General features: G+C 39.2%; 1 protein-coding gene and 1 long non-coding RNA gene across 3 annotated transcripts in view; both read left to right on the forward strand.

Annotated features, from left to right (window-relative positions):
• Nucleotides 1–23,581, forward strand: part of LOC114665238 (NACHT, LRR and PYD domains-containing protein 3-like) — a 367,778-nt gene that overhangs the window by 25,250 nt on the left and 318,947 nt on the right. The window lies entirely within an intron of this gene.
• Nucleotides 4,474–9,261, forward strand: LOC127527890 (uncharacterized). Of its 2 annotated transcripts, none has more exons than XR_007935065.1 (3): nt 4,474–4,750; nt 5,544–5,632; nt 8,732–9,261. It is a non-coding gene; the product is annotated as an uncharacterized LOC127527890 (long non-coding RNA). The 2 variants fall into 2 exon arrangements; XR_007935064.1 differs by lacking the exon at nt 8,732–9,261 and adding an exon at nt 5,713–7,717.

The following is a 23,581-nucleotide window of genomic DNA, read 5'->3' on the forward strand; positions in this document are numbered from 1 at the left end:
TATATATATATATATATATATATATATAATATATGTATATATATATATTATATATAATATATATTATATATATATATATATGACAGCAACACTCATAACAAATGACAACACAATTACATTGACAATCATGTTACGTTATTTTTAAAATGTTTCCTTTACTTTTTCATAACCTCTTTAACACACTACTTCTCCGCTGCGAAGTGCGGGTATTTTGCTAGTATATATATATATATTTGCAAACTGTTTCTTCTTCATTGAGGTTTTCTCTTGGAGAGCTTTTTTCATTTCATTGAAAATTAAAGCAGTAGCTGCCAAATTATGTAGCTTTCTTATTAATTTTTCAACATTGTGTAAAATAACTTTATAAAGTAACATAAAAGGTTTAAATACTGGTTATCCTTTTACACTAAAATATTACTAAAGAGATACAAAAAAAGTAAAATGCATATGTTCTTTTTCTTTAAGGAGATTAAATATTACTGAAGAAAGAAAAAAAAAAAAAACTAAAACAGCCAAATGGGGCTATGCATACAAACATAAAAGGTTTAAATAAAACAGAAATATACACTTTTATTTTTACTTGCTTAACTTGTGGAGGGTGTATCCTGTAGCAAAGCCCTAACTTTGTTCGTGAAAGCCCGTTTCAGTCAATAAGTCTTAAAAACAGGTGTAAAGATATTGACAATAAGCTACGCAAACCCACCAAGACATGGAATCGTTTAAATCAAGTATCATTACATCTTCCTTTCTTAAAGAGAAGTAAGGCAGTACTTATAAGACATACATACATATATATCTATATATATCTATATCTATATATATCTAAATCCCCGCGAAGTACTGCTTTTAAATTTTTATGAAGAAGAAAAGCTTTTTAAATTGAGGGAAAATATCCCAATAGCAATTTGTTAAGGATCTGTTTTTTTGTGAAGCAGCAACACTCATAACAATGACAACACAATTACATTGACAATCTTGTTACGTTATTTTTAAAATGTTTCCTTTTCTTTTTCATAACATCTTTAACACACTACTTCTCCGCTGCGAATCGCGGGTATTTTGCTAGTTATTGCATAAATGCACAGCAGTATAGATTACCTACACTACATTAATTGTACATGATCAATGAAAACGATTTCAGATTGAGGAGATATACGAGTTCAATAAGTTTATAGCAGTTGGTAAAAAGTTTTTTTTTTTTGTCTATTTGTAGCATACAGATTGATAATAATAATAATTCTTTGCATTTATATATCTGAAATGCCTGCCAGATGAGAGAAGCTCAGACAAGTTCTGTCCAAGATGAGTGTTCTCCTTGATGATGTTTTAAGCCCTTCTTACACAGGGAATCTTGTATCGATGATCAAGTGATGGCAGTTCAGTTCCATTGAACGTCTTGTGATGTTTTTATGATCCACTACTGGGCTTTTTTGGCAGGTTTGGTGCAGCTGTTGTACCAGGCTTTCATGCAGTTAGTCAAAATAAGTGTGTATTTATGTAAAAATGAACTGTTGATGCACTTTTCATCCCTGGAAAAACTCTTTAAAAATAACTTTACATATTATTATTAATGAAATAACACATGTCATAGGGCATCATGGTTTACAAAACTTTATTGTGGTGATACTAGTGGATTGCATAAACAGTCTTTTTCAAGAAAAAGAAATCTTCATTTCATGTCTAACCCACATAACGAACAACCCCAGCACCATCTTCTGTGATACTATTGCTCGTCTTGTACTCAAATTTAAATGGCTTTTATTCACCCACATAGTGTCTTAAATGTGAGTTAATAACTGAATAATGAAAAAGGAAAAACACTTTTCATGCAAATTTTATTAAATAAATGTTACGAGAACAACAAAAGTGAACAATGTGAGAACAATGCACCTAAAAAACATGTCAAATGTACAAAAAAAAAAACAAAAAAGTAAAAAAATCACCACATAGCTTTAACATATTTTACCCAGAGCACAGAAAATTTAAAGTTACATTATTTTGCTATTTTGATTATTAAAATTATTCCACAAATAACTTTTAACATATTTTAATACTAATAAAGCCCAAACTGCTAAACTGCTTAACAAATATATATAACTTTATCAAAACGAAAAAATATATATACAATTAAAAAGTACGCAAGAGGAAAATTGAGAGGTCCTTCTCCTTAAATATTTCTGATGGTAAGATGGCCCTGTTGAAGAACACAAAAAGGTCAAGTTGGTCAGGATGATTGACAAAACAACGTCTCAGGGTCACAAGGTCACAGCCTCCCCAGGCCCCTGTGGACATTCACAGGCAGCATACTGTTGTGGTGTTAATCCAACTGCAGTTCCATTTCAAGAGGGTCTTCAGCAATCTTCTCTCTTCAGCACCACAGTCAGTTGCATGAGACTTGACCAGGGTGCATGGCAAAGGGCATCACTGGACAAAAAAAAGAAAACAGCAAAAAAAACAATGGTTATTATCTGGTGTAAATCTTTCAAAGTGTATGCAGTTCCATTCATAAACCAGAAGTAAATCATAAACTGATAGAAGTGGGAATTAAGCAGAGGTGAAGTTTAAAAATGGAGTTTTAAAAGTATTTTGAAAGGTTTTTCATTTATAGCCGGCATTCTATATTTTTGGTATACATGTGCAAGCTGCCTCACCAGTTCTTTCATAAGCAAATTAGTGGTTGTGGATTAAAGATTACACTGAGGAGTGTTGGGGGAGAGACAGTACCAAATACTGGAAGGGACTAAACTGTTCAGAGCTTTTTATGTAATGAATAGTATAGAACTTTAAAATCAATTGTGAAGGAGACAGCCATCCAGTTTATTAAAGCTAAGGTCAAGTAAATGAGCTTGGAATATGAAGAAAAACAAAATGTAAACAAAACAAGATCCATTACCCCAGAATACTTGGCAATGACGCAGTAGATTCAGACCCAAGACTCAAATGAAGGATTCTGGAAGCACTGGGCAGTAGCATCATCTTCTATTCCAACAGATATCACAGCATTCCCTCCTTCTTTAATTGCTGCCCTATCTTTCGGTTAAATTCTTCCACTTCACTAAGGCAAGTAAAATATAAAAATAATAAACAAGAAATATTAAACACTTACTTGAAACATTCATAGACTTGACTTTTCCCTGTTACTGTATTCTGGGCCACCAAGAAATAAGCCTCCTGTCCTGATACACCCTGTAGAGCAGCCAGGGCATGGATGATGGACTATCCAAAATTAAGTAAGAACAGAATACAAAAGTTGCTTGCATGTAACTGAAATCTGACCACATCACATTATAAGTGAAGGCATACACCAATTACCCAGTAACAAAGTATAATACCCCTAAGAATGTGTTCTTTATTTTGCAAATGAAACAGCCTGGTTTTGTTTCTATTGAAACTCATACAATGAGAAAAACACAACAGTTACTGGGATTGCGAGGATTCACACACACACTAAGATATTGTGGTCTAATGTTGGGGAGAAAAAAATTGCATAGTTGCATAAGACAAAACACATTTTAACATTCGTTAGTGGATACCAATTTACTTCTCTCTTTAAAGGAATTGTAAAATTTAGACACCTGATCTGAGATACATCTAGGTAGTTCAGTTTTTCATATTCCCAAAAAGAGAAAACCTACTAATCCATTAATCAAGTATAAATCAGTAAATAACAGGAAAGTCCACCTGAGCAGTTTTTTTAATAACACAATTTATTAAAAGTTTTGCATATTTCAAAATATTCATGCGCGTTCATTGAAATCACCAGCCTATTTAAAACGGTAAATTTTGTAATATTCGAATTATTAAACAAAACGTCAGATAATCCTACATATATCTAGATTATATTACAGTATATATTGTATTCTCAAAAATTGAAAAACATTCAATAAACATTACATACAGTACCTTTAATCATAAAACTCACGGACACACGTCGTATTTCACTTCGCTCTCTGCCCGTTAAATTGTTGCTAAATTCTTCCCGTAAAAGATATTCTTTCAAGTCGTTGTAAAATTGAAAAGTCTTCATTTTTTCAATTAGTGAAAAATATTCTTCTGCCAGGAAAAAAAATTCAATATGCTCCTATTCTTTACAACGTTCTTCTTTCTCCTTCTCACTCGAATGGCGGAGCCGGAAGTTCTATTTGTTAATGCAGACCGAGAAATTAAAATCCCGTGGTAACTTTTTTTCTCGTGTGTCGTAAAACATTCGACATGCGCAGAACAAATCGGGCAGCGTCGTGAAATGAATTTTAATTAAGCAGTGTTGCTACCCGATCTGCGTGCCTACCAGATTTGCGCGCGCAGGCGCATAGCTTAACTATTACGACCCTGCACGATCTGCGTTTCTTTTACTTTGCGACAGGAGTCCCCATCCGATTTGTCTCGCGCACGCGCTCTCTGCTTAATTAAAAATCATTTCACGACGCTGTCCGATTTGTTCTGCGCATGTCCAATATTTTACGACACACGAGAAAAAAAGTTACCACGGGATTTTAATTTCTCGGTCTGCATTAACAAATAGAACTTTCGCCATTCGAGTGAGAAGGAGAAAGAAGAACGCTGTAGAGAATAGGAGCATATTGAATTTTTCTCCTGGCAGAAGAATAATTTTCACTTCTTGAAAAAATGAAGACTTTTCAATTTTACAACGACTTGAAAGAATATCTTTTACGGGAAGAATTTAGCAACAATTTTACGGTCAGAGAGCGAAGTGAAATACGACGTGTGTCCGTGAATTTTATGATTAAAGGTACTGTATGTAATGTTATTGAATGCTTTTCAATTTTTGAGAATACAGTATATACTGTAATATAATCTAGATATATTTAGGATTATCTGACGTTTTGTTTAATAATTGGAATATTACAAAATTTACCGTTTTAAATAGGCTGGTGATTTCAATGAACGCGCATGAATGTTTTGAAATATGCAAAACTTTTAATAAATTGTGTTATTAAAAAAACTGCTCAGGTGGACTTTTCTGTTTACTGATTTATACTTGATTAATGGATTAGTAGGTTTTCTCTTTTTGGGATTGTTTCCTGCCTTGTGCCCTGTGTTGGCTGGGATTGGCTCCAGCAGACCCCCGTGACCCTGTGTTCGGATTCAGCGGGTTGGAAAATGGATGGATGGAATATGAAAATCTGAACTGCCTAGATGTATCTCAGATCAGGTGTCTAAATTTTACAACAGATCAGGTGTCTAAATTTTACAGTTCTTTTAAAGAGAGAAGTAAATTGGTATCCACTAACGAATGTTAAAATGTGTTTTTTCTTATGCAACTCCCCAACATTAGACCACAATATTTTAGTGTGTGTGTGAATCCTCGCAATCCCAGTAACTGTTGTGTTTTTTCTCATTGTATGAGTTTCAATAGAAACAAAACCAGGCTGTTTCATTTGCAAAATAAAGCACACATTCTTCGGGGTATTATGCTTTGTTACTGGGTAATTGGTGTATGCCTTCACTTATAATGTGATGTGGTCATATTTCAGTTACATGCAAGCAACTTTTGTATTCTGTTCTTTCTTAATTTTGGATAGTCCATCATCCATGCCCTGGCTGCTCTACAGGGTGTATCAGGACAGGAGGCAGAAGACTTATTTCTTGGTGGCCCAGAATACAGTATCAGGTAAAAGTCAAGTCTAGGAATGTTTGAAGTAAGTGTTTAAATATTTCTTGTTTATTATTTTTATATTTTACTTGCCTTAGTGAAGTGGAAGAATTTAACTGAAAGATAGGGCAGCAATTAAAGAAGGAAGGAATGCTGTGATATCTGTTGGAATAGAAGATGACTAGGGGGCTCCGCCCCCTGCTCGCTTCGCTCGCCAACCCCTGGCGTTGGGACATGACAAAGAGTGAGATGTATGAATTAGATATAGAATAGTGTGCAGCCTTGGATGATGCGCATAGAAATAACAAATAGAGTGTTTGGCATATATTAATGTTTTATTGGAATATTTCTTTGTATATAACATTAGTAGTAAAGAAGGTGTCTTGTCCTTGAATGAGTCTTCCTTGGCATGGATCATTTATAATTTTAACTCTAACGTCAGATGAACGTTGAACACGTGAGAAGGCAACATTGCGTTGGAATGTAGGTGTGTTGTTTTTATCAGGACGTAAATGTAGAACAATATCTCTGTGAGATGGAGGCCCACCATCTTTACTTTGAAAGACAATTGCCACTTCATTAAAAACGGGCAGATTGTATCGTCTTGGATCTTGTTCTTTGTCCTTTATCAAGACCAAAGCAATTGTAGTTGCTGCTATACCTTCTGCATTTGCTTTTGTATTTGCCTCCTTTTCAACTTCATGTAGCATTTTTATAGACTTAGCCAATGGGTGATTGTTTATGACATGAGTGACGTTTCTCATTATAAGCTCTGTGCATTGTTTGTTTCAGGAAGGTTCATGCGTTGATAGATTGCCTCATCTGGATCTAGGATGTAGATTTGTGCATATTTGCGTTGTTGATTCGTTTCAGGGTGCACTGTTCCAATGCGATGCAATATTTGTCCACATATGCGAAAGCAGTATGGGCCATTGCCTTTTGGTGGCCTGATATGTACTCCTGTAGATGCAAAAGCAAATGAACTATTGTAGGATCTAATGCAGTTCATAAAGTTTTTACTTTCAGGCACATCGTTAGTTAGAAGCTTCTTTAGATATTCAGGATATGAATGTAAAGGAGGCAGTCTACTCTGACCTTTTTGACAACAACGTGTAAATTCATTATTTGTATTGCCAGTTGTTTCTTCTGTGAGGTTAAGTGAATGACAATGATTGCAAATGACATTCATTAATCCCAAAGAATTTTCCTCAATAGAGGATTCCTTATTGAAGGCGTTTTCAGCCATTTGGCGTAAGCGTTTAACAGGTGTGTGGCGTTGATGTCCGCGACGGGCATGTTTTGCTTTTGGCGTTTGATTGCCTTTTTGTTGCATGTCCATTATTTGTGACGCGCAATTTTTTTCTTTTTTTTTATTCGCCTCCGCTTTGCGCAAAGTCCGTTTCAGTCTACGCCGTGCATTGTTTGTATCGAGCCTTGTCCGTTTTTGTATGTCGGTCATTTGAGCTTGGTGCTTTTCGCGTCTTGCTTTTTTTTTTTTCTGTCAGTTCATTTGCGCGTTGTTCACGTCTCCGTTCATTTATTCTGTCTCTTCGCTCCCTTTTTTGTATGTCTGATACGCGAGCTCTTTCGGTTTGAAATCGTGCTTCTTTCGATGCAGCGCGCTGAATGCGTCTACGTGCATTGTGTCGGTCCATTTGGGCACGTTCCCGTTATCCTTTCCGAATCGTTTTGTACCCGTGACCGTGTATTCATGACTTGTTTCTTTCTCAGCATGCGAAATATGGATAAGTAATAAGGAGGATCGCACTCACTGTTAATATGTATCCTTTTCTGCAGTTGAACGTTTAATAGTGCTTTATTGAAAGGACATCCACCTATGCTGACACCTATGCTGCCTAGTGTGAAGGTGTCAACGTTCACTTTAGAATATGTGGCTTTGGGTGTCACTTCTTATGGATGTGTGGGGGGGATTGTTGTTGCGCGAGCGTCTTCTTTCTTTTTGTGTTCCTGTGACTTGTTTGAATCCCCCTCTTTGTGTGTGTCCCGTCCCTTGCTTGTAGGGTCTGTGGGGTGGTTTTGTGTTCTTTTTTTTTTTGTCTTCCATAGGCTTGTTGAATCCCCCTCTTGGTGTGTGTCCCGTCCCGTCCCGTGCCTGTAGGGTGGGGGGGGGGGGGGGGGTGTGGTGGTGCCTTGCTGGTTTGCGCTCGTATGTTCTTTTTTTTTGGTGTGTCTAGTTTCGTGTGCAATGTGTTTCGTGCTTTCCCCGCGTTTGACTACTTTTTTATGTGCCTTTTCCTTTTTTCGGTGCGTGCTCACTCCTAGTTTCTGTGGTTTTGTCTGCCTCTCGCGGCCCCTCATCCGCCTTTGTCGCCCTCTTTTCTCCGCCTTTCTCCGCCTCTCGCGGACTCTTTTTGCGCCTGCGCCTCTCGCGGCCCCTCATCCGCCTCTCTCGCCCTCTTTTATCCGCCTTTCTCGGCTCCTCAGCCGACTCTCGCGGACTCTTTTTGCGCCTGCGCAGTACGTCTTTTTGCAGCTACGGCCCATGGCCGGATGTGCCTGCGTCCATCATCCGGTTTAGCATTCTCGGTTAGTAATATGGATGCTACTGCCCAGTGCTTCCAGAATCCTTCATTTGAGTCTTGGGTCTGAATCTACTGCGTCATTGCCAAGTATTCTGGGGTAATGTATCTTGTTTTGTTTACATTTTGTTTTTCTTCATATTCCAAGCTCATTTACTTGACCTTAGCTTTAATAAACTGGATGGCTGTCTCCTTCACAATTGATTTTAAAGTACTATACTATTCATTACATAAAAAGCTCTGAACAATTTAGTCCCTTCCTGTATTTGGTACTGTCTCTCCCCCAACACTCCTCAGTGTAATCTTTAATCCACAACCACTAATTTGCTTATGAAAGAACTGGTGAAGCAGCTTGCACATGTACACCAAAAATATAGAATGCCAGCTATAAATGAAAAACCTTTCAAATACTTTTAAAACTCCATTTTTAAACTTCACCTCTGCTTAATTCCCATTTCTATCAGTTTATGATTTACTTCTGGTTTATGAATGGAACTGCATACACTTTGAAAGATTTACACCAGATAATAACCATTGTTTTTTTTTTTTTTTTTGCTGTTTTCTTTTTTTTGTCCAGTGATGCCCTTTGCCATGCACCCTGGTCAAGTCTCGTGCAACTGACTGTGGTGCTGAAGAGAGAAGATTTCTGAAGACCCTCTTGAAATGGAGCTGCAATTGCATTAACACCACAACAGTATGCTGGCTGTGAATGTGCACAGGGGCCTGGGGAGGCTGTGACCTTGTGACCCTGAGACGTTGTTTTGTCAATCATCCTGACCAACTGGACCTTTATGTGTTCTTCAACAGGGCCATCTGATCATCCAGATATAGTTAAGGAGAAGGACCTTTCAATTTTCCTCTTGTGTACTTTTAAATTGTATATATATTTTTTCGTTTTGATAAAGTTATATATATTTGTTAAGCAGTTTAGCAGTTTGGGCTTTATTAGTATTAAAATATGTTAGAAGTTATCTGTGGAATAATTTTAATAATCAAAATAGCAAAACAATGTAACTTTAAATTTTCTGTGCTCTGGGTAAAATATGTTAAAGCTATGTGGTGATTTTTTTTACTTCTTTGGGTTTTTTTGTACATTTGACATGTTTTTTTTAGGTGCATTGTTCTCACATTGTTCACTTTTGTTGTTCTCATAACATTTATTCAATAAAATTTGCATGAAAAGTGTTTCCTTTTTTATTATTCAGTTATTAACTCACATTTAAGACACTATATGGGTGAATAAAAGCCATTTAAATTTGAGTACAAGACGAGCAATAGTATCACAGAAGATGGTGCTGGGGTTGTGCTTTATGTGGGTTAGACATGAAATGAAGATTTCTTTTTCTTCAAAAAGACTTTATGCAATCCACTAGTATCACCGCAACAAAATTTTGTAAACCATGATGCCCTATGACATGTGTATTTCATTAATAATAATATGTAAAGTTATTTTTAAAGAGTTTTTCCAGGGATGAAAAGTGCATCAACAGTTCATTTTTACATATATACACACTTGTTTTGACTAACTGCATGAAAGCCTGGTACAACAGCTGCACCAAACCTGCCAAAAAAGCCCTGCAGTGGATCATAAAAACATCACAAGACGTTCAATGGAACTGAACTGCCATCACTTGATCATCGATACAAGATTCCCTGTGTAAGAAGGGCTGAACACATCATCAAGGAGAACACTCATCTTGGACAGAACCTGTTTAAGCTTCTCCCATCTGGCAGGCATTTCAGATATATAAATGTAAAGAATTATTATTATTATCAATCTGTATGCTACAAATGGACAAAAAAAACAAACTTTTTTCCAGCTGCAATAAACTTACTGAACTCGTATATCTCCTCAATCTGAAATCGTTTTCATTGATCATGTACAATTAATGTAGTATAGGTAATCTATACTGCTGTGCATTTATGCAATAATAATCCATCCAGGTTACTTTAACATTATATATGGCATCTTGCCAATATTTTGAACATATTTTGTATGATTACTCAGTTTTTAGTTCATTATTTATTTATTGTATTATTATATATCGTAACTATTTGACAGTGGAATTTAAATGCAACGTGAAGTTGACACGAGTAATTTCGTTGCGTTACTCAATGTCAATAAAGTACTTGAATACATCTGTTTTTAAAACTGTCATTTATTTTTTATATGTAGACTATAATAACATACAATGGTTAAATACTTTGTACAATGGGAACTGAAAAAAGAAGTGCTATGTAAACTAAACGAAGCGATCTCAGTGATAAACAACGTGTATAACGAGGAGTATGACAAGCTTAATTCAGCCCTGAAAACAGAACGTACAATGAATATTTAATAACATTATCATTATGGTCAACTACTACGGCATTTCAATGAAAATACTGTACTGCCCGTTGTGTATCGACATGCGCAGTTGAGAGCGATCCGTGCCGAAAAGCGAAATGTTTAGTATATATTTTTTTTTTATTATTAAGCGCATGCGGAGTGTGTTATTGCATACGTATTGAACGAAAACGTCATCGCTCACTTTACGGTGCTGCCCAATCTGTTTAACGCATGCGTGAACACTTTACGGCATGCTAGGCTTTCAATACGCCTGCGCGCGCAAATCTGGTAGGCACGCAGATCGGGTAGCGACAAGCAGTGTCGCTAGAGCGCGAGACAAATCGGATGGGGACTCGTGTCGCAAAGTAAAAAAACGCAGATCGTGCAGGGGCGTAATAGTTAAGCTCTACGCATGCGCGCGCAAATCGGGTAGGCACCGCAGATCGTTTAGCGACACTGCCACTGACCATGAATAGTTTTTATTTTTACCATTTGAGATCCACCTGCGTCTCCTGCAGTCATTTAAATAATCGGTCATTCGAGGTAAGAGACTTTCTTGTCTTTGTCGACGGGCTGGGGTACGGATCCGTTATTAAAAGGCCTTAAAGCGGATTCAGACCGACGGGCCCGGAGAGGCCTTTATTATTATCATTATTATTTTTTATCCTTTGTTTTTTTCCGCTGATGTCTCGGTCCGTTTGTCGTTCTACATTTTTATTCCGGTACTTGTCTGACACCTTTATACGATTACTTTAGATAAACTTTGGTTACGCTCTTGCTTTCTTGTTAGCTAGCTAGGTAGCTCTTTTGGAGCACAGACAGATGAAAGGACTTGCTCAAGGTCCCCCAGTGTCAGCAGGCGCGTTTGAATTCACAGCCTCAGGGTTTTTACACCACGCCGCCTGTCTGCTCCTTCTTCTTGCGGCTCCGCTGTTGTGCCTGTCAAGTGTTATACAGTGCTGTACACTTCGACATCGCCGTGTGCTCCTTCTGTTCTGTGTGGACTCGTCACGCTGGGCACACTGACCCGTAGGCACCCCAGCACTGGACGAACTGCGGTGGACAGCGGGAGTCTGAGGGGAGTTTACTATGTTAAACGGTCTGTGAAGAGCAAACATTATGCCTTAAAAGAAGTAATAATTTTGCAGTTTTTGTGACTGTGCACCTGTTAATCAGGGTATTCATTTGTTTGACTTAATTGGACCTTTATTACTTTTGGGATTTTTAATACCTCCTTAAGGCCATCGAATATATGTTTATTATAATACATATATCCCGTCGTGTCACCTTTTAAGTTCGTTTATGAAGAGTTACTCAAAATTGTAGTGGAGACTTGACAAGTCCACGTGAATAAAATGTATTTTTTGAAGGCAGTACTCTAGTACGTTAGTCGTAATCAAATAAAACCGTAACCGTCATTATTGTATGTACTGATGTTTCGATTTCTTGTAACATGATCAGGCTATTCAAGCTCCTGTGTTTTTATCACTCGTTACTGCTGTGCCATCACGATGTGCGGATTGTTAATGTAAATCAGAGGAAATGCTGTAAACGTGTGGTTTGTACAGTTTAATGAGGCCAGAAGATAACAATGTCATTACAAATATTCCGATATTTCTATCCACACATACAAGTGAAGTCTGTGACGGTGGTTTAAGTGAGCCTTCAGGTGAGACACTGACAGAGGGAGAACATTCTTGGCATGAGGAGCTCAGTGGTACTGGTAGTTAGTTAATAATAAATATATTAGTAACATATTAAGCACAAGCTTTAATATTCACTGACCATCTCTGATACATTAACTGAGTGATCCTGTCTGACTCCATGTAAGCCAGAAGGTCAACACCAACACAAGCACAGCCACCAGTCCTGTTACTGGTCAGTCCAGCTGGAAACATCGAGGAGTAGAAGCCCTAAGCAGCCTCAGGATGCTCTCTGATGTTGGTGTGTCATCAGGAGGCAGCTGTCCATGAACTCCATAGCAGTGGACATTTGTAGATCATCTAGTGAGGGGAGACACAGTGACTCGACAGACTAAGGTGGAATGGACACTTACGAGAGGGACAGGTGGAGATGTGAAGGAGTGAGGCGGCAGAGCCATGGTGGGAACTGTAAGAGGAGAGCAAACTGAGACTTAGGTGCCCCAAAGTCACCATTCCAAGTTCTTCCTAAAACACTTTGTGACGATGACATTTGTTGTAGCTGCTGGAGTGTACAGCGAGGTCAAGCACAGGTGAAACGTGTGCTGAAAGAAATATCTCAGTCCAAAAGTTCATTTTAAAAATGTTTAGTGAAAATTAAAAGCAAATAATCCACATAAGAATAAAGAAAAAGTTGTTACACACGTAGAATAAAATGCAAAAAAAAAAAAAAAGAAAAAATGCATCTTCTCTAAACTTAGCTTTTCTTGTGAAACTTTAGTTGTTTCTATATTTAAAGATTCTTATCTACTTCTGTACGCTTTAAACGTACTTTCAGTTAAGTGCTTTGTCTTAAATGTTACTTGGCACACAAAACACACACACAAAGTACGAAAGGCCCGGTATAAAACTGAGAATAATGTTTAGTCAGAGCAGTTAGAAATAGCTAGAATACACCAATTCAATTCTACTTATGTGGTTATAGGAACCTCCCATAGATTATGGACTATCATTTAGTAAATCATTTATGATTCTTATGTAATTAGCAAATGGCTCTTACTTTTGTGTTTCTGCCTCACAATTTCTCCATGCAAGTGCCACAATCTTTTATGCTTCTGAATCCCCAAACATTTACAACCTTTGTTGCATTTAAATATCAGTTGCTGTATTTGGTGAGATTCAGTAAATTAATGGTACCTTTATTTTAATTAATATTAATTTTATTCATTTTTTAATGAATGACCCACAGATCACATGAGGATCAGTCAATACAACACACTGCACATGTCGGTGTCTGTCAACCCCAAACCACACCACTTTCACTCTGAGATCCTTTTAATTTTTATTAACAGACAAAATGAAAAACATTGAAAAACAGATGGCAGGGTTACAGATTGATTTTACTGTGTAGAGCACCTTTCACAATGAGCATAATTCATGAGGGTTTCTACAGAGATGACATTATGTTTTGTTCTTTTATTGAATTTTTATCCTGAATGAAGAGTTGAATGACAGTCAGTGAAGACACATTTGTTATTTCCTAATCACCTGACACTCTGCGAAGGACTGGCGCCTTGTCCAGGGTTTGTTCCTGCCTTGCACCCTATGCTGCCTGGGATAGGCTCCAGCACCCCTCTGCCACCCTGTTCAGGACAAAGCAGGTTAAAAAATGACTGTTGTCTCCGGGTCTCTGCGATTTACTTATTTTTTATTTTTCTGTTTTTTCATTTCATGAACTTCTCTAAACTGCCTCCTCCCTCTGTGTGTTCCTAGTTCATTTAGTGCATTCCCTCCCTCGTGGCTCTAATTAAATTTACAGAAATCAGGATAAGGAGAACAGATTGTTGAAGTTCAAGCACTTTATTGTCATTGTGTCACACAACAACATTACTTTTATGACAACCCCAAAGGAGCATTTAAAGAATAGAATAGAAATGACAATTTAAAAAGAGAATTGTAGTAATTCACTTCCAATTAATGAATTAAAAAAATAGAATAGTCCTACAAATATGTCAAATAGTTTCAGATATGTCGTATACAGTGTTAAGTGATCAAGTAACCAGAGCAAATTATTATTACCCAAATGTCCAGCAGTATAAATTAGTACTGCACCTATTAATGAATAGTATAGTGCAAATTATATATTGTATACCAGCTGAAATACCCGGTGTCGCCTGGGAGGAAAATAAAGTGTTTTTTTAATTGTTTGAGAAAACTATAATTAAAAAAAACCACACAACTTTAAAAATAAAATAAATTAATAAACAATGAAGACTCGCTAATGTGCTTGTGTTGTTCACTGAAGAGTCTTGTTATATACAGTGTTTTTAGTTTTTCCATCTTTAGCCAAAATATAAAGGTTCTTAGGACTTTCCCACCATTGAACAAGCCACATAAAGTGGTCCACGTGAGAAGCAGGCCACGTCCACATTGATTCCAGCAACTTGCAGTGATTGTCCAAACGTTCAGAGCGTCAAGTGGATGATAACAGACATACGAGACCGAATCTCAAGTTAGTCTCTTCCAATTGAAATTCTTTTACAATCAATTAAAGGTTAAATATTTTACCTATATAAATAAATATTATAAGTTAAATATCATAGCTGTATTTGGTCTATACTTTACCTTTGATTTTGATAACTTAATTAAATTAGTTTTTTGATTATGAACATATTAAAAAAAATCCTATTTCTTTTTTACAAAGACATTGTAGCACCAACACATTAGCTACGATGTTGCGATACTAATGACATTTCATTCATTAATGAATAAAGAAAAATCGCAAAGAGAGCCGCTGAATCCACAAAATAAATATAGGATGTTTATGGTAGATAAAAATAAAAATGTTTACTTATCTTATATTTAGTACTAGGGTGTTGTACCGTGTTAGCCATTATGAATGTAGTGAGAAGTCCAGCAAAATGACACCTTTTATTGGCTAACTAAAAAGATTACAATATGCAGGCTTTCGAGGCAACTCAGGCCCCTTCGTCAGACAAGATGTAATACAGAGACTGGAGTTCTCTGTGTTTATATACACACTCTAGGACCAGAAACAACACTGGTAAATCTTTAAATAAGAAGATGTTGCTGTCCATGTGTGCCAGTTTCTTCCACCGGGTCTTCAGTTCCATGTAGTAGCGGTACATTTCGGTGTCTTGTATGTCTGTAGTACTCGGGTGTTGTACCGTGTTAGCCATTATGAATGTAGAGAAAAGTCAAGCAAAATGATTCCTTTTATTGGCTAACTTAAAAATAGTCTATTTTAATCGAAATAAAATTGTGGAATACGTTCAAAGTAGTGGAAAAATGATGGGAAGAGCGAAGCCTTTTTTAAGGTTTATTGACAGATTAACTTTTGTTTTGTGGTGTAGTAATAAGTTTTTACGTGCAGAATTTTTGACAACGTAAAAAATTAGGTCGTAAAAAATTATTAGGTTAATTTAATTCTATTACCACTACAATATTGTTACAATAAGAAAAATGTAAGATGAAAATATATTAAACAGCAAACAAATAATACTACAGAATGTTCCTGATAAAACTGTTGGTTTCTTTTACGGAGCACAGTAGAAACATTCTGAGTGTCAACTGGATGAAAACAAACAGACATACAAGACCGCGAGATTGTAACAATCTGCTTTATATATAAGATATATATACAGTATATGGCGGCTCGAGTCACAAAGACAGAATGAGTCCCAAAAATAGTTTGGGCCAACTCTATTTAATTTCAAAAGCAACAGAGGCGTGCGGTGCGCTCAAACATAAAGAATGCTGGCCGTCACCTCCAGTTCGCCCTCTGGTGGTCGTTTTGAGTGTCATCTGGATGATAACATGCAAACAAGACAGCAAGATCACCCCCACCCTACCCAGAAGTGGGTCAGTTAGGGTTGATTTCACCTTACAGTATTTTCAGTTGACCAATGAGGAACATGTGTACCAAGTTTCATGAAAATCGCTCCAGCCGTTCAGAACTGATGCTGGAACATACATACATACATACTGTGAAAGAACGACTCACAACACACTGAAAAAGATTTGGGGCAGCCACCTGTATATTGTTCCTGGCTCCAAAAGATTTAAATTGCACACAATGATGTTACTCGTTTGAGTTCCCAGAATGAACTGCCTTAGTTTGGCAAGATGGAGGATTTTATAGTCTGTAACCCGGAAGTGACGTCAGTCTGGGTGCCGGAACAAGAAGTGACATCAGATAAGACAGTTTTTCCCGTATTTGATCTGCAGAAATAACAGAAATAGGTTTAGAGCACCCCGCCACCCCCTGGCCTGGCGGGTAATCGCCTCCACTTGGTCCATTCAGCTCGCTCCTAGTCGCACATGAGTGACACGGCCCTCCTCCTCAGCCCAGACCCATCGGGTCTGGCGTACCTGTTCGTGAGGTCGTGGCACCGGGAAAGGGCATCAGCATTGGCCTGCAGCAGACCTCGACAATAAGCGACCGAAAACTTATAAGGCTGTAGGTCGAAAAACCCTGATGTCCATGCGAGCCCAGACTCATTGTTATAACCGTGGCACATCTCTTTGGGAGTTCCGCCCGGGGGATCGAGTCATGGTATTGGTTCCTACCTCACATTCCAAATTACTGGCTCATTGGCAAGGCCCATATGAAGTTAAGGAGAGGAAGGGTCTGGTCGATTATTTAATTATCCAACCTAATCGTCGACCTAAAGAGTGGATTTATCATGTCAATTTGCTGAAACCGTGGAAGGAAAGGGATCCTGATCCCTCCTCCGGACAGCCCTGCTCACTCTTCGCTCATAAATTACACCTCAACTTCGGTGAAGATTTGACTCGCCAACAGCGACAGGAGCTCAAAGAAGTTATCATGTCTGTCCCAGAGGTAGTGAGCAACAATCCTGGATGAACCTCCCTGGTTGCGCATGACATAGTGACAAAACCAAAGGTTATAGTCGGAGAACGCTCATATCGGATTCCCGAAGTAAAAAAGGCAGAAGTGGAGTTGGAGATCAAACGAATGCTGGATCTAGGTGTGATAGAGGAAAGTTTTAGTCCCTGGTCCAGTCCCATCGTTTCGCAAAAGCACAACAAACTGCATTCTCTGTAGGTCCTGACATTTTTCACCAGTGCAGCCAGTGTGTCGATCTTATTTGAGATTGAGTTCACATTTCCCAGGATCACAGAAGGCACAGAAGGCTTAAAACGCCACTTTCTCGCAAGCCGCTTCATTTTTAGCTTAGTGCCAGCTCTGCTGCCACGATACCGCCTTCTTACCTCGTCAGGTAAATATGGAACCACACCGGCACTGGCATTTGTTCTCAGCGCTTGAAGTTGACTACTTGAATAGACGAGTCTCGGCGTGTAAAAATCCATGTCCATGTTGTAAAAGTAAAAGTGTCCAGGGAACGAATCCACATAAAAGAAAGTGATGGGAGTGATCAATAAAAAATATTAAAGAGAAAAATCAAAGGTAGAAAAATAAAGTTGTACACGGAGCTGCTGAAAAGGCTGCCACTCTCGGCGGAGCCTGAGTCAAGAATGAGTCAAGATACGCCCAGAGTTCCTCAAGGCTCTGGATGTTGTAGGACTGTCTTGGTTGACACGTCTCTGCAACATCGCATGGACATTGGGGACAGTGCCTCTGGAATGGCAGACCGGGGTGGTGGTCCCCCTCTTTAAGAAGGGTACCGGTGGGTGTGTTCCAACTACAGAGGGATCACACTCCTCAGCCTCCCTGGAAAAGTCTATTCGGGGGTCCTGGAGATGAGGATCCATCAGATAGTCAAACCTCGGATTCAGGAGGAACAGTGTGGTTTTTGTCCTGGTCGTGGAACAGTGGACCAGCTCTACACCCTTGGCAGGGTCCTGGAGGGTGCATGGGAGTTTGCCCAACCAGTCTACATGTGTTTTGTGGACTTGGAAAAGGCGTTCGACCGTGTTCCTGGGGGGTGCTCCGAGAGTATGGGGTACTGGACCCCATGATAAGGACTGTTCGGTCCCTGTACAACCGGTGTCAGACCTTGGTCGGCATTACTGGCAATAAGTCGAACCCGTTTCCGGTGAGAGTTGGACTCCACCAGGGCTGCCCTTTGTCACCGATTCTGTTCATAACTTTTATAGACAGAATTTGTAGGTGCAGCCAGGGCATTGAGGAGGTCCGGTTTGGTGGGCTCAGGATTGGGTCACTGCTTTTTGCAGATGATGTTGTCCTGTTTGCTTCATCAGGCCGTGATCTTCAGCTCTCTCTGGATCGGTTCGCAGCCGAGTGTGAAGTGGCTGGGATGGGAATCAGCACCTCCAAATCCAAGACCATGGTCCTCAACCGGAAAAGGTTGGAGTGCCCTCTCAGGGTTGTGGGCGAGATCCTGCCCCAAGTGGAGGAGTTCAAGTATCTCGGGGTCTTGTTCACGAGTGAGGGAAGAATGGAGCGTGAGATCAACAGGCGGATCGGTGCGGCGACCGCAGTGATGCGGGCTCTGCATCGGTCTGTCGTGGTGAAAAAGGAGCTGAGCCATAAGGCAAGCTCTCAATTTACCAGTCGATCTATGTTCCTACCCTCACCTATGGTCATGAGCTATGGGTAGTGACCGAAAAGAACGAGATCGCGAATACAAGCGGCTGAAATGAGTTTCCTCCGCAGGGTGTCTGGGCTTTCCCTTAAAGATAGGGTGAGAAGCCCAGTCATCCGGGAGGGGCTCAGAGTAGAGTCGCTGCTCCTCCGCATCGAGAGGAGTCAGATGAGGTGGCTCGGGCATCTGATCAGGATGCCTCCTGGACGCCTCCCTGGTGAGGTGTTCCGGGCACGTCCAACCGGGAGGAGGCCCCGGGGAAGACCCAGGACACGCTGGAGGGACTATGTCTCCCGGCTGGCCTGGGAACGCCTCGGGATTCTCCCGGAAGAGCTAGAAGAAGTGGCCGGGGAGAGGGAAGTCTGGGCATCTCTGCTCAAGGTGCTGCCCCCGCGACCCGACCTCGGATAAGCGGAAGAGGATGGATGGATGGATGGTACTGAACTCCTACACAATCTAAACACAAATGTAAAGTTACATAAAACTTACAGTTCATATTCAAATACCATCAACGTGTCTATTCCACAGTCTACTGAACCAGCAGGGATGTCCTAGGAAAAGAAGGAAAGAAAAATAAAAGACACGTGAAAGTCAAACACTACAAGTGAATTACGAGTTTAACAGACGGGTGTTTGCAGTTTACCTGATCTTTCATTAACATCCAATTTCCAGAAGATATTCTTGTAGCAAGTTGGCTGAAAGGAAAAATCTAAACGTCACTTGTAATTAAATTGAAAGGCTCTGTGCACATCGCGACTGTCAGTCTGAGTCACATACAAGATGGTGGCACACTGCCCATTGCAGGAAAGTCTTTAACAAGTTAGAAATGGCAGGCATCATCTGCACAAAACTACCATGAAGTTTGTTAAAATTGACGGTACGAAAACATTGCAGATTACTTGATATTACAAATAAGACACATTACTCCAAGAACTCTAACATAACGAACTAAACTGAATGGAAAAAAAAGGTAACCTGGTGCACCACTGCAGTCAATCTGAACTTTGTCAAAAGCCTGCTTTACCACAGAAGGACTAATGAAGCGTTTCCAAGATGCTTGTATAAGTTTATTTTGTCTTTCATGCACAGTCGAGGAGTTCTCGTGAAACTCGCCTTGTGGAATTTGAGGAGTTGCCAGTACCGCTGAGCACCAGTACACTTCAAGCACTGAATATAAATCAATTACTACAGCGAAAATGATCTATATATATATAAAATTCTTTTCACATTTGAAACGGAAATGACACATGACCACGCGATATGGAAATTATGTATTACGTATCACCACGCGATATGGAAATTACGTATTACGTATGACCACGCGATATGGAAATTACGTAAAAGTGGTAAACACAAACACGCCGATCTATCCCATACAAGTACGCCCTGCGTCGCCCTCTCCCAGCCCTCCTCTCTGGACTCTAGCGCTGAGCCGTCCGCCGCTAGGCGCATTCTCACAGAGAAAACTGCCACATTGTAACTGTTTTTTAATTCTCAGTACTTGATAGTAGAAGAGATGAACAAAACAGCTTTGCGTCTTTCTACTTTTTAACTGCACCGAGCTGTAAACAATGTGAAGACGAGACCAACTTCAGCGGCGAGGGGTCATGAGCACAAAGTGGACGCTGGGAGGCGCGGAATGTCGGGCTTTTCCTCCGGGTCAACAGCTTCGCAGTTTCAGGCAGCGTCCTCTCTTCTCGCACTGTTTGTCACACTTCAAGTGCCCCGTTGGCTCCTGGGATAGTGGAAATCTTTGCGAATAAGTGTAATCGGCGCTATCGAAGCGGGACTCTCTTGGTAAATTGTGGTGCACGGATACTTACTGACCCTTAAGATGAATTTGCGTCACTAAAACCCCACAACATTCAAGGTTGCTTTTCTGATTAATTCTTTTAATAAGATGGAGGGTTTACATCTAAAAAGATGTACCGACCTCTTCATGTTAAGTATTGGACTTGGGAATTGTTTGGACCTTCTGCCCGTTAAGCACAGAAAGGCAGCGTCCACATTTCTCAGAATAATTTTTCTCTTAAATCACAGGCACATAGTGCAAGGTTGTCAAGCAGGTAGTTTGCCCAAAACCACTGCAGTACTCAATGTATCTTTACTTCTTAAATGATAATGTTTGACTGTCTAATAATTTATACGGTTCTTATATCTTCTTAAAATTCTTTTATCAAAATGTTTTACTACTTAATAATTAATATTTCTATAATTTCTATGTTATTGTGAATGCTCTTTATTTGTTCAAAAATAACATTAGTAATTAACAAACTTATTTTATAAATACTACATTTTAGTTTTTTTTCCCTTACACTCAGTGAGCAAAGCCAATGGGTAATCAGCTAGTTATTAATACAAATGTACAGGTTCACGGTACAAACATAACCGAGCAACACAAAGTTATTAAAAAATACAAAGAAAACTGTACAAATGCAAATTTCAAACATTTCCATTTTGAAGCACACTTACTTCAATTGTCAAAAATAACGAGCAATTCGTTTTGTCGCTTCTTCTTCTTCATCTTTTGTCTAATGGAGTTTCATCACCGCAGCTTCTTTTTTTTGTCTCCTTTCGTTTAATGGAGTTTCGTCACTTTGTACAATGGCAGGTCATTTAAGAGGAAACTCTATAAGGCGGAACCTCAAAGAGGTAGGGATCACGAACTGTGAATCGATTGGTTGAAGTTACACTTGATAGACAACTTCATACGTTGATAATTGGACAGGTGAGTTTTTGATTGTCATAGAGTAGCAACAATCTCTTTTGTTGAAGTTCTGAATTAACACAATATGATTTGCTGAAGTTGAATTTGATTGACAGTTATCCCGCCTATAGATCCACCCATAATGTCTCCGGTCTGCAGCAATACCCTTCTCATGCAAGCTCGTAACTGGATAACACTGGTTTGGGCACCATCCGGTAATAATGACGTCAGCCAAAATCCTGCACCAGCATGATTTTCAGGTGACAAGAGTACTCAGACATATGGACCAACTTTAATAATAATGTTGATGAAAGTAAAACTCAGTGTGAGCCATGTGAAGCGAAGCTGACAGGAAAGAACACCACAAACCCGAAGAGTCGTGTCTAGAGGTGTGCCGTCCTGAGATTCATGCCAAGGTATGTAACGTTATCTAGATGGCAACTTGCCCGACGCCAATACCGTTACCTCTGGCTCTCGTTCACCCTGCTAATACTAATGCATCAAGTGTGAATGGGGAAAATACTTATTAAGGAAGAAGAAAAACACAAACACAAACACACACACACACACACACACACACACACACACACACACACACACACACACACACACACAGGATTTTGTTGTTGCCAGTTGTATCCCAGCTTAAGAAACAGATTCAAGTAGCTTTGAGAGGGCAATCAGACGCGCTCAGCCTGAGATGTGAGTTGTAACTGTTTAGCTTGTAACGTCATGCATTTATTACAGCAGATGAAATGACGGGGGGATTAATCGCTTTAACTACAGTGTGCTACACAGTCCGGTAAAGAACGTGTTGATTGTAATGAGCACATCTGCACATCCCTCCATTCTGTAACTGGTGGGTACAGTTCAGGGTAGCGGGTGACACCACCTCACATGCATCTACTTATATATTACGGGCACAGTGGGGGTGACAAAACAGTCGTAGCAATTAAAAATCAAGGCAAATTTCAAACGAAGTGGCTGTTTGGCTTGTCTACATCACTGATGAAATGAGCTGCTCCATTTGTTAATACTAACATAAAATGGATTTAGGATTGTAGTGCTGCTGCCTCGCAGTTAGGAGACATGGGTTCGCTTCCCAGGTCCTCCCTGTGTGGAGTTTGCATGTTCTCCCCGTGTCTGCGTGGGTTCCCTCTGGGTGCTCCGGTTTCCTCCCACAGTCCAAAGACATGCAGGTTAGGTGCATTGGCGATCCTAAAATTGTCCCTAGTGTGTGCTTGGTGTGTGGTGTGTGTGCCCTGTGGTGGGCTGGCACCCTGCCCGGGATTTGTTCCTGCCTTGTGCCCTGTGCTGGCTGAGATTGGCTCCAGCAGACCCCCGTGATGCTGTATTAGGATATAGCGTGTTGGAAAATAGATGGATGGACAGATTTAGGATTTCAGAGCTTGAAGTGCATCTCCTAATTTATACGATATGTAGATCTACTGTATGGCAAAACAGCCCTGCTTCACTGCTGAATGCGAATCTGCAAATACTAAACTTGTGTTGTTCATTTGGTTTTTAAGGGCAAACAAATGTTTATTAGCATAACCACTAAAGAGTGACAAACTTAGTAAAAGCCCTTACGTCATATATTCGAATGGTCCGTTAGTGAATGTAATGCAGTCTCTCGATTAATTAACTACAAGTAACTTTTGTAATTGTGGATTTGCACTCCGGCTAAACAATAGAAAAGTCAGATCACTGAGGTGAGACACTTTGGAAACAGCACAGCAAAGGCTCTTTAACAAGAGTTCTGAAATTGTGGAGTGATGTCAAAAAACATTGAGTCATCTGTTAATTATTATTAACAAGCTAATGGTGTAAATATAAATCTTACAATAGTAAATGTTGAAAACCTAACAGAGTGATTCTCTGACAAACCAAATTTTAAAAGTATTTTGTTATAAAAACAGCTTTTAAGGGTTTAGTTAAATGTAAGAATCCAAAATTATTTTGGAATTCACTAATTCAACAGTACAGATATAGCTATGTTTGAATTTAATTTTAATATAATTTTAAGGCGTTTTTTCAATTGTTTGACAGAAAATATGAGAGAATAAATTTAAACTGTGCACATGTTCAGATTAATCAGACAGTCCATGATGATCTCATTCTTTATAAACCTGTGCTGAAATGAAATGTGTGCTTCTTGTTCGGCCTTTTTGATAAAATCTTACAGCAGCATAACTAAGGG

Source organism: Erpetoichthys calabaricus, chromosome 1, assembly GCF_900747795.2.
Source record: "Erpetoichthys calabaricus chromosome 1, fErpCal1.3, whole genome shotgun sequence".
NCBI lineage: Eukaryota > Metazoa > Chordata > Cladistia > Polypteriformes > Polypteridae > Erpetoichthys > Erpetoichthys calabaricus.